Here is a 16676-nt window from a genome sequence, read left to right on the forward strand (position 1 = left end):
TAGTTTACTCCAAGATTCACAAGGAAAAGAATTCGAAACCCTTTATTCAGAAGAAAAAGACAATTATCACAAAGCAGAAGGAAACAATTTACACACTAATGGTTAAAACAAAGAAGAAATCATTTACACAGATACAGTAAATGTTAAAATAGAAGAGGCAAATAAAACATATAGTTAAAAGACAAACAGATGAAATATACAGAAATATGATCAATATCCAACTACCAAATGCTGAGACATGTGAAAAACTAATGATTTATTGTTGAAATACACAGTAAAAATTTAAAATGTACAGTGAAAGTAAAAAGCACAGTAAAGGATATTAACATGTCAGCAAGGTCAAAGTGTGTCTGATGAAAGGTCATAAGTGAATATGACATCTAGCGTGAAGACCAAACAACCAAGTAGCTTAAAGGGCAAAAGATCAAACATCAAAGCCAGCAGAACCTAAATAACAGAGACAAAGTGTGTCTGATGAAAGGTCATAAGTGAATATGACATCTAGCGTGAAGACCAAACAACCAAGTAGCTTAAAGGGCAAAAGATCAAACATCAAAGCTAGCAGAACCTAAATAATAGGGACAACAAGTAGCAGTTCAAAAGTTGTCTCTATCTTCTTACATGAAGATATTTTCCTTTTCCTATATTAGTTCTTAATACAATTTGAGATATTTTGTAAATTACTTTTGTATAAATACTTCATAATTCGAAGTATTTAGTGTGGATTACTATACATTTCTAGAGTTATTTTGATCTTAAACCTAAGGGTGATTGTATCAATTTTCAAGTCAACAGACCGGAGAAAGTAATAAAATCATTACATTACAGGATTCATGAGATGAGCTATTTGCAGTGAAGTATCTTCTTTTTCTGATTTTGTTACTTTATTATGTGTTTCATCAACTTAAATGTTATCCAAATTTGAATGAATTAACTATAAATATCACTCTGAATTTGTTTAAGTACACTATGTTTGCACAATTAGTCATTTATATGTTTTCCTCTAATATCTGGATTTGAGAACCCTTAATTTCTCTCTCATCCCAGTTGACCTCTTTCATTCCTTCCATAATCCGTCCTAAGGAACCCTTAATTGCTCCCTGGATCTGATTACAAACCAATTCACCATCCAGCCTTTGAGATCTGTAATAACTCACCTATCTTGCCCTGTAGACACTATTTTTAAAGCTTGATCCAGTCCAGTTTGTCTGATATTGACTCCATAGCCAAATGGTAAAATAAAACCTCTATTCATCTAAGTAGGTGATACCACCACCCAAATTCAAATCAAAACCCAATAAATCTTACATAACTAGCCTAAAATCAATTAAAACAACAAAGTTAAATCATTAAGAGAGATCGCTCTATGAGATTAGGAAGGGTAGGTCCTAATCTCCAAAAGTGGTTTGTGGTTACCTTGGTGATTTTTTTTAACCTTGAGAAACTACTGAGTGATAACAGATCTAAGTTCCAAAACTAGTAGACTGGAGTTAGAGAAGACATACATACAATTAAGAGCATGTACGTGAATTTTTTATGTGTTCTAGCATTGTTGCGCAAATGAACAAAACATAAATATGAATGATGTGTGAGGAATTGCTAAAAAATTGAGATAAAGGATGAGCAAAAGTTGAGAACATAGATTGTTAATGAAGTGAATCTATTATGCAAAACAAATGAAGGAGATTTAAATAGATGAGAATTAAAATGAGAAAAGATCAAAGAAAAGAAACATATTTGAGAATTAGCATTGGTGTCAGTGTGGTATTTAATTAAAGAGCCTCATATCTAAGTTTGAACATGTATGAAAAAAGGATTCGATAGGAAGAGAAATTTGGTGTTTGTAGATCAAGGGATTAGAACCTCCTTCAGATTGATTCCTATGAAGATCATGTAGTTAATGCCTCTAGTAGATTGGTGCCTATAAATAGTGGGAGTTTTTTCTTACAACAAATAGGTTCTTACAAATAAAAGGAGGTTAGGGCATACATAATTTGATATAAATTGAAGTTTTTGCCTGCACTTACATTATAATTAAAATAATATTTGTAGTTTTCTCATGTATGGGTTTCCACATATATATCATGTGTTCAACCTTTATGTGATTGATGCATTGTTGTATTATTGAATGTGTTTATTTGGATAAATAATTGCTAAAAGTTGTAAATGTTGATTCACTATCCCCTCCCCATATTTTCCTATTTTCCAACAATTGATATCATAGTGGGTTCCTTCAACAATAATATAACAATAAGAAAGTAGATCTAGATCTGAAACATGGCTAATCATGATGGAAACTTCACTAACAAAGCTCCTATATTCACTAGAATGAATTATGCACTTTGGAAGGTAAAAATGAAAACTTACATAATGTTGCTTGATATAGATGTCTAGGATGCAGTGTTGAATGGATATAAAAATCCAGAAGTATTGATTGACAGAGATGATAAGCTCGATTATTTTAAAATGCTAAAGTAATGAGCGGAATCCTAAGTGGATTGCCTGAATCTAAATTTGGAAAATTCATGCACTACGACACAACCAAAGAGGTATAAGATAAGATGATGAATTTTTATAAAGGTGATAGCAAGGTAAAGAAGGCTAAACTCCAAGTTTATAGAATGTAATTTGAATCACAGAAGATGAATGAGGACGAGGACATAACCAAATTCTTTCTTCGGGTGAATGAAATAATAGAGTTCAGGCTTCTGTGATCCATATCAATTTAGAAAGAATTCTTCAGCGAAAATCACAAGGAATATCATTTGTCGACACGTTTCGAACCAACCAGTGTGGTTCATCGTCAAGACAAGTGAAACGCGTCGACAAATGATATTCCTTGTGAATGAAATAGTTAACACCATAAGAGGTCTTGATGAAATTGTGGATGATTTCTTTCTAGTTTAAAATGTGTTGAGATATATTCCTACCAAATTCAATGTCAACGTATCAACTACTGAGGAGATACAAAATATCAAAACATTAACAATGGATCAACTACATGGAACATTAATTGCCTATGAAATGTGAATAGAAAAGGGAAGATCTACATCAAAAGAAACATCCTTCAAAGTTGATAAGAATACCAAAGAAGATCAAGAAGGCTCAAGCTATGGATCTAATGAAGAAGAAGCCAAGTTCATCAAAAAATTGAAGAGAGGGTCCGACAAATATAAAGGTAATTTTACTTTCAAATGTTTCAATTGTGGAAAAGTAGGTCACTATGCATATAAATTCACACATAAGAAAGAAAATAATGAGTATGAACATAAAGAAAAGGATAAGCATAAGAGATTTAGGAAGGAAGGAAAATTCAAAAAGAAGATCTTCTATACCCAAGAGGACAATGGATCCTCAGAGGATCATGATGAGTAGTCTTCCGATAAAGAAGGAACAAATGATTTTATGTTGATGGATATAGAAACCCAAGATGAAGGGAAAGATTATTATGAAACAGGTGAAGAAGAAGTTGTAATAGATATGGAAGGAGAACTAGTTTGTTCCTTAGAATAAATACGAAGGCTTAGGAACAAGAAAAAGAATCCATTAGAGTTGTTGATGATATATGAAAAAATGAAGGATGAATCTAAAGATTCACTACTTATTCTTCTTAAAATGGAGTTGGAAGAAGCCAATAATATTGATTAAACATTTTTAGAATGGCTAAAATTAAAGGGTTAGGAATGTGAGAAACTAGAGGAAGAGATTACCTCTATTAGACAAGAATTAGAAAAGACCCAAGCTAAGCTAAACTAGAATCAAAGATTTGTTAAATACTCTAAGAAATTGGATCAAATCCTGAGATCTCCCTTCATTAATATTAGTCTATATTATGGAGGAGATATAAGCACTAATAAAATTGAATGCAAAGAACCAGTCAACTATATTGAAGCACTCAAAAGAAGTAATAGCCATGGTAATGAAAGTAATCATCCACAACAACAATAAAGAAGAGGTATAAAAACAAGAAAGTTGAGCACAACATTGAGAAAACTTAGTAGCAACAAAGAAAGACACACTATAAATATTCGAATAGCCATAAATGTGATTTCAAAAATCAATAAAGGCCTTATTGGGACAAATAACCAAAACTAAGAAAATCTTTCCCTCAAAGGCCATTTACTTCCATGTATCAGAATTTTCATTATGGTTACTGTTATTCATGCACAAATTTTAAATTCATAAGGTTGTCCACTATAGAGCATATATTAAATCATAAAATAATTTTATCACTCCTTAATGAATAGAGACAGTAGATTTGTAAATCCTCATAATAATAATCCATGAAGAAACAATCAATTTTCTCCTTTAATAGATTATATTAAATGTATAATTTTCCCAATTTTGGGAATAAGGAAGTCGAATGTAGAGAAAACACAATTATAGCAGCCCCTTAAATATAGCAAGTGCAAAAACCTAGAGCATGGAAAAAGAAAAGATCTGAAAAGAAAGGAGAATGTGGCATTGTCTTACATGCTAAGAACCAAGGCATCCATTGATATGTGGAAAGTGGATGCTCCAAACATATGGCTGGTGATAAAAGTAAATTGTTTTCACTAAGAGAAGATAAGATAGGTATTGTTATCTTTGGTAATGATGCTCTAGGAAAAATCATGGGCAAAGGTACACTTTGGTTGGATAATGCAAGGGGAAAGGCTTAGAATGTTCCTTTTGTGGATGGACTCAAACAAAATTTGTTAAGTGTGAGTCATATGTGTGAACAGTGATATGATGTCACCTTTCACTCCAAAGGATGTGAAATAAAAACCGAAAAAAAGGAAGGTAGTAGGAAAGTCTGTGAGAAATCCAAGTAATGTGTACATACTTAATGAAGAAAACAAGAAATGTTGTTTGTGGAACCTTGATGAGAGTTCGTTGTGTTACAAAATTTTGATACACTTAAACTTTGATCATATGGTGAATCTTAGCAAAAATAAAGCTATAAGGGACTTACCAAAGATTTCAAAGCCAAGCAACGCAATCTGCAAATCATGCCAAATTGGAAAGCAAGTTCAAGTACCCTTCAAGACCAAGTAAAAATCATCAACTGGGGCTCTATAGTTGTTTCATATATACTTATGTGGACCCTCAACAAATAAAACCCCAAGTAGAGAATGATATTTTATGTTGATTATTGATGATTATACCAGAATGAATTTGGTTTCATTTTAAAAGGATAAATATGAAGCATTTTATAAGTTCAAAGTCTTCAAATAGCTTGTTGAAAATCAAACTGATTGTAAATTGAAATTCCTAAGGTTAGAGAGGGGTGGGGGGTTTACCTCAAATGAGTTTGATGATTTTTGTGAAGAATGTGGAATAAGAAGATGATTCTCAATTGCAAACAACCCACAACAAAATGGTGTGGTGAAGAGGAAAAACAAATCAGTGCAGCAAATGGTCAAAGAAATGTTAGATGAGTGAAATTTTGAAAATACCTTTTAGGATGAAGTTGTTCATGAAATATTTCATATTTTAAATAAAGCACACTTCATATGAAATAGTGGAAAAAATCCTTATGAGTTTTAGTATGGAAAACCAGTTTCAAGCAAGAACTTCAAAGTTTTTTGCAACAAGTATTACATCAAGATTAACCATAACAATTTGGGTAAGTTTGATGCCAGAGCTAAGGAATACATGTTTTTATGATATTAAACTAAGAGAAAGGGCTATAGATGATCTAAAAAATTATTGTGCAAGATTTTTGACAACATTGATGTGAAAATATATGACACATTACCTCACAAAAGGGAGCAGCCAATATTTATCAACCCACTTGATTAGATCTGTAGTGAATATGAAGATGAATAACATGAAAAATAAAAGTAAGAAAGCAAAGAAGAAGAGGAAGCATGCTCTCGTCCAAAAACCCCTTAAAGGAATGTACAAAAAAATTACCCTGCATGACAAATTGTTGGTACTAAGGAAGCACAAGTTCAAACTAGAAGAAATCTAATAAGTACCTATAGTCAAGAACATATTTCTATGTTATCCATGATTAAGCCAAAATATTTTTCGAGGGAAAATAAGAATAGGAATTGGATAAATGCCATGAATGAGGAATTATATCAAATTGAGAAAAAATATACTTCAAAATTAGTCCCAATACCAATAAATAAAAATGCCATTAGCACAAAATGTATCTTTACGAACACGTTAAATGAGGATGTACAACTTGTTAGAAATAAGGCCAAATTAGTATGCAAAGGGTATTCCTAAGTTGAAGGAGTAGACTTTGAAACAAATAATTCTCCTATTGAAATATTCGCTGCAATAAGAATGTTTTTAGTATTTGTTTGTCACAAGAATTTCAAATTTTATCAAATGAATGTGAAAACAACCTTCCTGAATGGAGAACTTGAAGAGGAAGGATATATAGAACAACTTGAAGGGTTCAGATCGTAAAGTAACATAAATGATGTGTGCAAACTTAAGAAATATTTATATGGGATAAAGTAAGAACCAAAAGCATGGTATTCAAGATTAGACAAACATCTACAACATAAATGTTTCAAAAGAGGGAAAACTAATAGTATTTTGGTTATTAAACCTGAAAATTAAATATCTTAGTCATAATTGTTTATGTTGATGACATAATTTTTAGAAGTGATACAGATTTTCTAAGCCAAAAATTTCCAACTGAAATGCATTTGAGTGTGAAATGTCTATATTAGGATACTTATCCTTCTTACTTTGTTTGAAGATAACACAATCATCCAAAGGCATTTTTATCCCCCAAAGAAAATACCTCAAGGATATGTTGAAAAAGTTTGGAATGGAAGAGAGTTCACCTATTAACACTCCCATGGTCATTGGTTGTAAGCTAATCAGAGATGATGAATCACCTAAGGTCATCAAACAATGTTCACATCAATGACTAGTAGCATCTTGTACCTAACAACCCCAAGGCTAGACATAATGCAAGTTGTTGGTGTCATTGCAAGGTATCAATCAACCCTTAAAGAGAATAATCTATTAGTTTCAAAAAGAACTTTTAGATATTTGAAATTGATAATGGTATTTAGTCTATGGTATTCCAAAAGTCAAAACTTTTCCTTAACTGCGTACACAAATTTTGATTGTGTTGGCAGTGTAGATGATAATAAGAGCACAAGTGGTGGTTCCTTCTTCCAAGGATACTTTTTGGTAGCTTGGTTAAGAAAGAATAGACATGAATCTCATTGTTGAAAATTGAATTAGAGTACATAGCAATCTCTACATGTTGCACTCAAATTTTATGGATGAAGCAAAGTTTTCAATTCATGAAGGTAATCTATGACGGATGAATTCCTAACGTTTGTGATAATAAAAGTTATATAAGTATATCCAAGAATAATTTTCTTGATTCATAAACCAAGCATATAGCCATAAAGTACCATTTTCTTATAGAATAGGTGGTTGATAATATTGTGAGATTGGAGCACATATCAATAAAGGAACAAGTTTTGAATGTATTCAGCAAGCCTCTTGCCTGAGAGCCATTTGAGTATTTGAGAAAAAAGTTAGGATTGATCTCCCCCTCATATCTTAAATAGTTTCCCTCACAAGGAATAAAGTCATTTTTCTAATTTAGTAAGAGATAGATGTATGTGAAGAGGTCAAAGAATAAAGAAGAAAATAAGCTTAAGGGGAGTTGCTAGATTAAGTCATGTAACATGTGTTCAGGGGGAGTCGTTTTCTCTTTATATCACTTCATTTGGCTTGTCATATTGATAATTGGGGAGAATTTGGCTCTTGGAATAGCCATTATTGTGCATTTTTCAGTTGTATACTGGTAGTAGATTAAATTGGTATTAGAGGGGAGATTAAGAAGATAGTTTCATTTGAGTAGAAAAGACCATTTTCCATTAATGTAAAATAGGGAGAGTGAGAAAATATTGGAGATGAGATGTGAGCAAAGAAATTTGAAATTGAAGATGGAGAGTAATCAAACATGGAGATGGAGAATGAGTAAAGTGATAAGGAGAGTGACTCCTATGCCAATCAATGACAATCAATCTTTGGTAATGTTTCCATCAATGCCAAAGGGGGAGATTATTTAGTGTGTTAGTAGTTTTGGTTATTGATTTTAATTTTAATGAGATCCTATTGATTCTATAGTAGTGTCCTAAGCTTATGGTGTCAATGGTTTCTCTCGATGTTTGCTGAGTGTTGGATGTGTGTCTTAGTATCCTATATTTGAAGGCATTTCGCTTACAGGTACCTTGTTCAAAATAACATGAAATATTCTTGTTTAGATATCCATCTCAGAGAGTTTTCCATTAATATATGACACTTAGCCTAACTCCCAAGGAAGAACAAAATACATGCATTTAAAGTCAAGTAGTCTAGGCATGGTTCCAAATGATGAAGATTCCATGGTATTTGGGCCTTCGCCAAAAATTTAGGTTTCATAGAATCATTTAAGCTATTTGAGATGCTTCAAGTCATCCGAGCATCTAAGCCCATCTTGTATGCACCAAGGCATCATGGCATCTAAACCCATCTAGTATGCATAATGCATCAGAGAATCAAGACCTCTAGGAGTACAATAGGGAAACACTTAAGTAATGGGTCGGATTTAGATTTCCTAGCTTCAAATAGTAGGTGGACCCTAGTTCAATGTGGTATCACACGTGGCGTAAGATAGCAGGTACATGTGGAAATGATGTAGCTCAGGAAATGATTTGGCAGCCATAGGGTGATGACACGTGGCACTTGTTTTAGCACTTTTGAGTGGCAAAATAGACATTTTCCATGTGACATGTGGTAGGTGACTAGTATGGCACTTGGTAAGGTGTGACACATGGAACATGGCAAGGTAGTGTACATGGTAAAATGATGGGTGGTCATTCATGATCAGTGCATGAAGCATCAACGTGACAGACTCATATACCTTAATATTCATGCTAGGTGGTTATTTTGTAAGTCTTCATAGTGTTAAATATTTCGTCATTTTTTGATGTTTTGGAGTCCAAAGGAAAAGTTCATCTAGGTATCCAGGGATCCTAAGGTACATGCAACATGCACCATTACCAAACGCATGGATTTAGATTAACTAAGTATGACAGTTGGTGATGGTTCCATATAATCATAGTTTTAGGCTTGATGTATCTGAGAATCTGGGAGTTGAGAGGTGCAAGTGTATATTTGAAAAAAATAAGAAAGTGTTAGATGTTGAATTCTTTGGATATAGACCCTCACACAGATTTCAAGATGGAGGAAAACCTTGTATTAGTGTTCCATTTGGCTCATCGTTCCATGCTAAATCCATCTGATCATCCAAGGGTTCAGAAAGGTATACATAGTTTATTTTTTTTGAAATGAGACAAACATCGAATTCTTGGATCTAGGATTGAGCACCTTTTAATCCAAACCCTCCATTTATGGCCCTTGGTCATATGACTCAATATACTTAAAAAATTGAGAGTTGAGATAAAAAACTTCATGTTTTTGGGCACCAAAATTGTTAAAGCCATGAAAGCATAAAATTATGAATCATACAAATTTGTGAGTTTTTCAATCTATAAATAGAAATAGAATGGCGTGAGAAGTCTGCATTCCCATCATGGAAAAATTCAAGGGAAAAATTTCTCCCTTAGGTGAAATTGGGGGGTTTCAAATTTTGATTAGGAAATTCTTTTTTATCATAGTTCATTACTATTAATCGCCTTAGATTTATTTTATACAAAAATTTTATTGGAGATTAGCCTAACCTTATTTTGAGGGAGAGGGAAAAAATAAATCTAACCCTTGAAATTAGGAGCTACAACCTTCCATTCGGTTAAATTTGTAGGAATGGGGATTTATAATAACTATTTTACCCTACCCATTTGGTGTAAAATGAGTTTCTTTCTTTCATTTTCCCTAATCTCTTGGTATTTTGGTTAATTTAGAGAAATTGGTCCCCAGTTTCTTGCTTTCAATGGTTCTAATTTCATGATGTTGGGATTAATTTTGAGAAAATGGCTTCGATTTTTTGAACATATGGTCAAAAAAGAATGATTCATCTCTATTTAAAGATTCAATGGTGTTAATTCCATCTTTAGTTAAACAAACAAGAGATTTTCTACCATTTTTGGATTTTGCATCTTATTAGTAATAGTCATATCTAATACAAGGGGCTTGTTTGCAAAGATGTGGAATTTGAATTTCAAAGTCAAGAATCAACACACAGTGGTACAAGTAAAGCCTCTCAATATGTTGTGTTTTTTTCTATGTTGAAATTCCTCATGTATGCTCTCCCTTTCCCTCTTGAAATTTTTGCTTGACTTTTGCGAACAATAATAATTTCCATTTCAGAATGTCTTAGGTTTTAGTACGAAGCTATGAAATTATGGTTTCATTGTCATAGATATTTCTACCTTCTGTTATTATAATTTTTGTATCTAATGGCTGGAGTAGAATATAGTTTCATTTCTAATTTTTGAGGAAACCATGTAGTTGGGGTTTTCTTTAAGTTTGCTAAAGAAACCTTCCATGTTTTCCTTGAAGTATAGACACTACTACAAAACTTTTTCCTTCTCTATTTCTATTTGGGATTCATTTGTAGTATATTTTAATGGAACTTGCTTCAACAATAAGACTTCTACGATATAACCAACCCATGTAGATATATTTAAATTTTAAATATTCCATCCACAAATAAGAGATGCATGACATAGAATCTGGATTGCTCCATCTTTTTCTCCTCTAGATTTTGTTTAATAATATTATAAATTAGAATTAAAGAAATTTGTTAGAAACAATGGAAACCGGGACACTACTAAGAGGAGGGGTGAGTCAGTAGTGTGACAAAATTATATACCTTTTCACAAATTACACTTTTCAATCACCTAATCACTCAAGAATCAGCATCAGAACTCAATCATGTAGAACAGAACATTCTAACCATTGTCAGTATTGTGACAAAATTATATACATTTTCACAAATTACACTTTTCAATCACTTAATCACTCAAGAATCAACATCATAACTCAATCATGCAGAACAGAACATTCTAACCATTATCATACACATGTGAAACGTATATATAAGACATTAATCTTCCTTTTCTTTATTTGACAAATACAAGCTTCAACTTGCAATTACATCATTTCCCCACAAACTACTACTTGTAGGTTTATCAACTACTACTGAAAGGAAATGTTATCCCTGTTCGTTTATCAATTATTGTTAAAAGGGACTCTTGCATGTGGAATGAAAGCTACCACTTTCTCGCTTTGTTGATCCATATTTCATATATTTTGAAACTAAAATCAATATGCCACTTCTTTCATAAACAAATAATTTTTCTTATGCCATCCAATTACCAAAGCCACAAAAAAACACCTTCAACAATCTCTGATTACTAAAAAAATCACCAACTATACCAACAACATCAATCTCTTGTGATTTTCCAATATCACCATAAATTCCTCTTCATCAAAAAACCATTCATACCATATCACTAATTGCACCTCTTCAGATATCAAATTTGATCTTTGATTCACTCTTGATGCATACTCACATATGCATCAGTTTCACCAACAACCTCTCACACACCAAAATGGATATATCATTTGTCCTTGATCATACTCATACTATGCATCTCGTTTCACTAAAAACATCTCACTTGGTTTCTCAAATTCTGCTTTTAAAGAATTCTGAACGCATAATTTTGGAATTGGACTTTAGTCAACTTTAGCTCTTCCTCATGCATAAGTCTTTATTTTTTCCCTTTTCCTCATTTAATTAAGTATTTTTTATTTTCTCTCCAAATATTCTAATACTTCTCACCTGTTTCTGCTTGAGAAACTAATTTTAACTACTTAAATCTGTTGTTCTGAAATTTTAATGAGAATTTAGTTGGGCTTTTCAATTTTTGGTGAATCTCCAAATTTAGCATTTTCTAAATCAACATCAAAATCATACATGTTTCTATAATGTTTCCAAATCATTCATGCCTATGTTTTTAAACTTTAGCTCTACACTATTATATTTGGCATAACTGCCAAATTCTTAAGTTGCTGGAATATTTATGCTTTTAACATTAAGCTTGGCCTGTAATCACTCTATTTTGGCCCAAATTCCTTTGTCTTTAACACTACACTCAACGAAAAAATCAAGACTATAGGTTTAGTCACTTTAAATCTTAAATATAGCCTACAATCACTATTTTTTATCCTACAGGGCTTTAAAGCTGCCATATAACAATCTCGGTGCAAGCTTTTTTTATATGTAAAAACATGCATATAACCATATTTACGCCTCTTTTAAGAGATAGCCCTGAGGGCTCAACAAACATTGTAAGCCACCTCACCCCCTTGATCTTTACACCACAAAAAAACCACATCCTAGCGCTAAAGGCTTATCCCTTGGCTCCTTTTCTGGGAATTATTTCATAAACTCCTCCTGGGTCTACCTTTTGGGGTTATGTGTCAAGTGGGTCTCCCTTCCTTCATGTGTGATCAAATCAAGTCTCTGTTGGGCTAAGTTGTCTTTGACAACTTCTAGATGCACCAAATTCCTAGTTATCCCACAAGTTCCTCATTTTCACACCTTAAAGATCTTCCAAGAAAACCCTTCCAAACCAACGTCATGCTAAAATCATCAACCACTAACGTCACCTTGGGCTAATAAAATGTTGCCACATTTTTGTCATAGAGGAGATAGAAAAGGATCTAGGACTTTGTGTTTTGTGACCAATTTATTTGATAAAAGTTATAAGGGTCATGGCCATTTATTTTAAAAAGTCTTACCCTTTTTTGCTTTGATGCCACATTTTGTTATGAAACCAGGTCACAAAAAGATAGAAAAGATATATCAACGCCTTAGAAATAAGCCTCTTCGAGGGGGCAACCTCCTTTACATTACACAAATGAACAATTCTTAGATGATTCAAATGTCAAAACCTCCTTTCTATATATAGGAGTCTAAGGGGTCACAATATAACCAAGCCGACCTAACAATAATAATATAAAGGCACAAAAATAACAAGAGAGGGATTCTATGGGGCATAATAATAACAATATGGGGACAATAGGGGCACAAAAATAGCAATAAGGGATACAACGACAATAGTAATGGGGGAATCACTAGTATTATAGGGACCTAACATGCCCCTATCCTTCAAAAAAGTGTTGTCCTTAATGCTTGAGTAGTTCTGATGCTTCTGTATAAAATTTTGATCCTCCCATGTGGAATCTTCAATGGGTAAGTTCTTCCACTTGATGAGATACTCTGAAATTGATTGATTTCATAGCTATCAAGTTCTTATTTCTTTGACTGCTTCAGGTTCCAATATGATTTTTCCTTCCTCATCAAGTTCTGGAAATATTGTTTGAACTGGAAGCTTGTCACCTATAACCTTCTTTAAGCATGAAATATGGAAAACTGGGTGCACTTGGGAAGCTGTAGGAAGCTCCAATTTGTATGCCATAGTACCTATCTTTTGCAACACCTTCTACGAACCATAATACTTTGGCGATAATTTATTATCCTTCTTAGCTTGCTTGAGGTACATTTGTTTATATGGTTGTAGTTGTAGGAATACTCAATCACCTACATCGAAACTTCTCTTGCTGCGACGTTAATGTACCTGTTGTTTCATTCTATTTTGCGCCAAGGTGAGGTTGTCCTTTAAGAGTTGGAGAACTTGTTGTTGATGCTCAATGTGATCTTCCACTACTTGAACCTTGAATTTTCTCTTAAATATGATGTGATGGATGGTGGATGATATCCATAAAGTTCCATAAATGGGATCATTTTTGTTGTAGTATGGAAGGAAGTGTTATACCACCATTCAACAAGAGGCAACCATTTGACCCATTGTGTCTGTTTATCAAATAAAAAGCAATGAAGCTATCCTTCCAAACATTTGTTTACTATCTCAGTTTGCCCATTATATTGAAGATGATAAGATGAGCTATTAGCTAACTGAGTACCAAGACAAGAAAATATTTTGTCCAAAAATTTCCAGTGAAAATGGGATCTCATTCACTTACAATAATCTTTGGGTTTCCATGTAGCTTTTGAAATGTTTCCATAAATGTAGTAGAAACTGTACTCATTTTAAATGGATAAGATAATGCACAAAAGTGTGCATACTTGGTAAGTCTATCAACTACCACCATGATAACACTCTTTCCTTCGGACTTTGGTAAACCTATGATAAAATCCATTGAAACCTCCTCCCAACATTGGCTTGGAATGGATAAAGGTTGTAATACTCCCGTGGTCTTAATTGTTTCAACTTTATTTTCTTAGCAAAGAAAACATTCTGCCACAAACTTTTGAATATCTGATTTAAGGCCATCCCAAAAAAAATCATTTTTAACCCTGTGGTAGGTTTTTAGAAATCTTGAGTGACCTCCTAAGGGATAGGTGTGCAATTCCCTAAGAATATTTTGTTTGAGATGGGAATTCTTACATAGGTATAACCGATCCTTGTACCATAACGAATCATTTTTCCAGCTAAATGTATCAAATGTACTAGGATCTTGTTGTATCTTTTGAATGAGTGGCCACACTTCCTCGTCATTCTTCCATTCATCCCTTTCTTTGTTTATCCAATTTGGTTGGATAAAAGAAATGGCACAAAGAAATGCTTCCACATCCTCATCCTTTCTTGAGAGTGCATCTGCCACAACATTTTGCTTCCCTTTTCTGTAGATGATTTCAAACTCATAACCCAACATCTTTGTGACCCATTTTTGCTTCTCTTCTGAAGATAATATTTGTTCTAAAAGGTATTTAATACTATCATGATCTGTTTTTACCTTGAAGTGTCCTCCCATTAGGTAGGGTCACCATTTCTTAAGTGCATGTAGTATTGCCAACTTTTCCTTCTCGTAATAGCTTTGTGTAAATGCTTTCCTTTGGTTGGATGACTTTTGAAAGAAATGGGTCTTTCTTCTTGCATTAAAACAACACCAATTCCATTTCCTGAGGCATCACGTTCCACAATAAAGGATTTTTTTAAGTCTAGTGTAGCTAAGACTGCTGCTTGGCACATTGCCTCTTTAAGATGTTGAAAGGCCTTCGTTGCTTTTGGAGTCCATAAAAATGCATCTTTCTTCAATAATGTTGTTAGAGGTGCTGCTATTCTCCCATAATTCTTAACAAACTTGTGATAATACCCTTTCAACCCGAGAAATCCTCGTAGATGCTTTATGGATGTGGGGATTTTCCATTCCTTAATGGTTTTAATTTTGTTAGGGTCTACCTTAACACCTTCATGAGATACAATATGACCCAGATATTCCACCTCTTATACTCCAAAGAAACATTTGGAGATTTTTGCATATAATTGTTTCTCCTCTAATAGTTTGAGCACCATGTCAACATGTTGGACATGATCCTTCCAAGACTTGTTGTAGATTAGTATATCATCAAAAAATACTAACACAAATTTTCTAAGGAAGGGTTTGAAAATGGAATTCATCAAACCTTGAAATGTAAAAGGTGCATTAGTAAGGCGAAAAGGCATGACCAAAAATTCATAATGACCCTCATGAGTTCTAAATGTTGTTTTTGGAATGTCTTCAGTCTTCATTCTGATTTGATGATATCCTGAATGAAGATCCAACTTGGTGAAGTAAATTGATCCATGAAATTCATCCAATAATTCATCAATGACAGGAATGGGAAATTTATCTTTAATAGTGAGCTTGTTGAGCTCCCTATAATCTGGACACATGCGCCATGATCCATCCTTCTTGTGAACCAATACTACCGGAGCAAAGAAAGAACTTTGACTAGGTTAAATTATACTAGCCTCTAGCATTTTTGCAACCATACGTTCAATTTCACTCTTTTGGACATCGGGATATTTGTAAGGCCTTATGTTTGGAGGAACACTTCCTGGAATCAAATTAATAGCATGATCATGATCACAAATAGGTGGGAGGCCTTTGGGAGTCTCAAATACCTTGGAATGATTGTACAAGACTTTTTGGAGATCTATAGAAATGGATGATTTCGATGTGCGAACCTCTAGTGAACATAATTGTGCAATTATGCCTCATTGTTCTTTCATTAGAAGCTTTGTCATTCTGTTAGAGCTTATTATCTTTCTCGGTTTCACTACGATACCCCTTAATTTAACTTCCTTTCCTTCTGAAGTGAATTTCATGAAAATTTCTTGAAAATTAAAAACTATTGTACCCAAGGATTGTAGCCATTGGACTCCTAGTACAACATCATCACCACCCATTGGAATGGAAAGCATTGGGCTATTCAATACATATTCTCCCATGGATAGCTTGATATTATGGCACTTTCCTGAGCAATTTATGGTTCCTCCACTTGCAACCATCACTTGACACTCTGGTGCTAGATATAGGAAGCTTCCACATCATTCATCTTAGCTTCTATACCTTTCCTTAAAACATCCATCTTAGCTTCCACACCTTTATTTTAACCATCCATCTTAGCTTCTACATCTTTCTTTAAACCATCCATCTTATTTTCTGTTACTTTTTGTGCGAGTGAAATTTGTTGCACTTAGTCTCGTAATTTTGATATATCATGTTGCATTTCTTCCTCTTCTTCATCAGTCATGCTAGAGGTTTCAGGTTGCTTACTAGGTGTTTCCATTTTCTTTCTTAGGGGCATCAATTACCGATAATAATGTTTCACTATGCCCTTTGAATTCCTTCAAACTAACTTTTCAAACCAAACTTATGCAAAAATTAAAAAAAAACTACACACCTTT

This window comes from Pinus tabuliformis, chromosome 8, assembly GCF_031772625.1.
Source record: "Pinus tabuliformis cultivar Carrire ecotype Pingquan chromosome 8, CPIR1, whole genome shotgun sequence".
In the NCBI taxonomy this organism is placed as follows: domain Eukaryota; kingdom Viridiplantae; phylum Streptophyta; class Pinopsida; order Pinales; family Pinaceae; genus Pinus; species Pinus tabuliformis.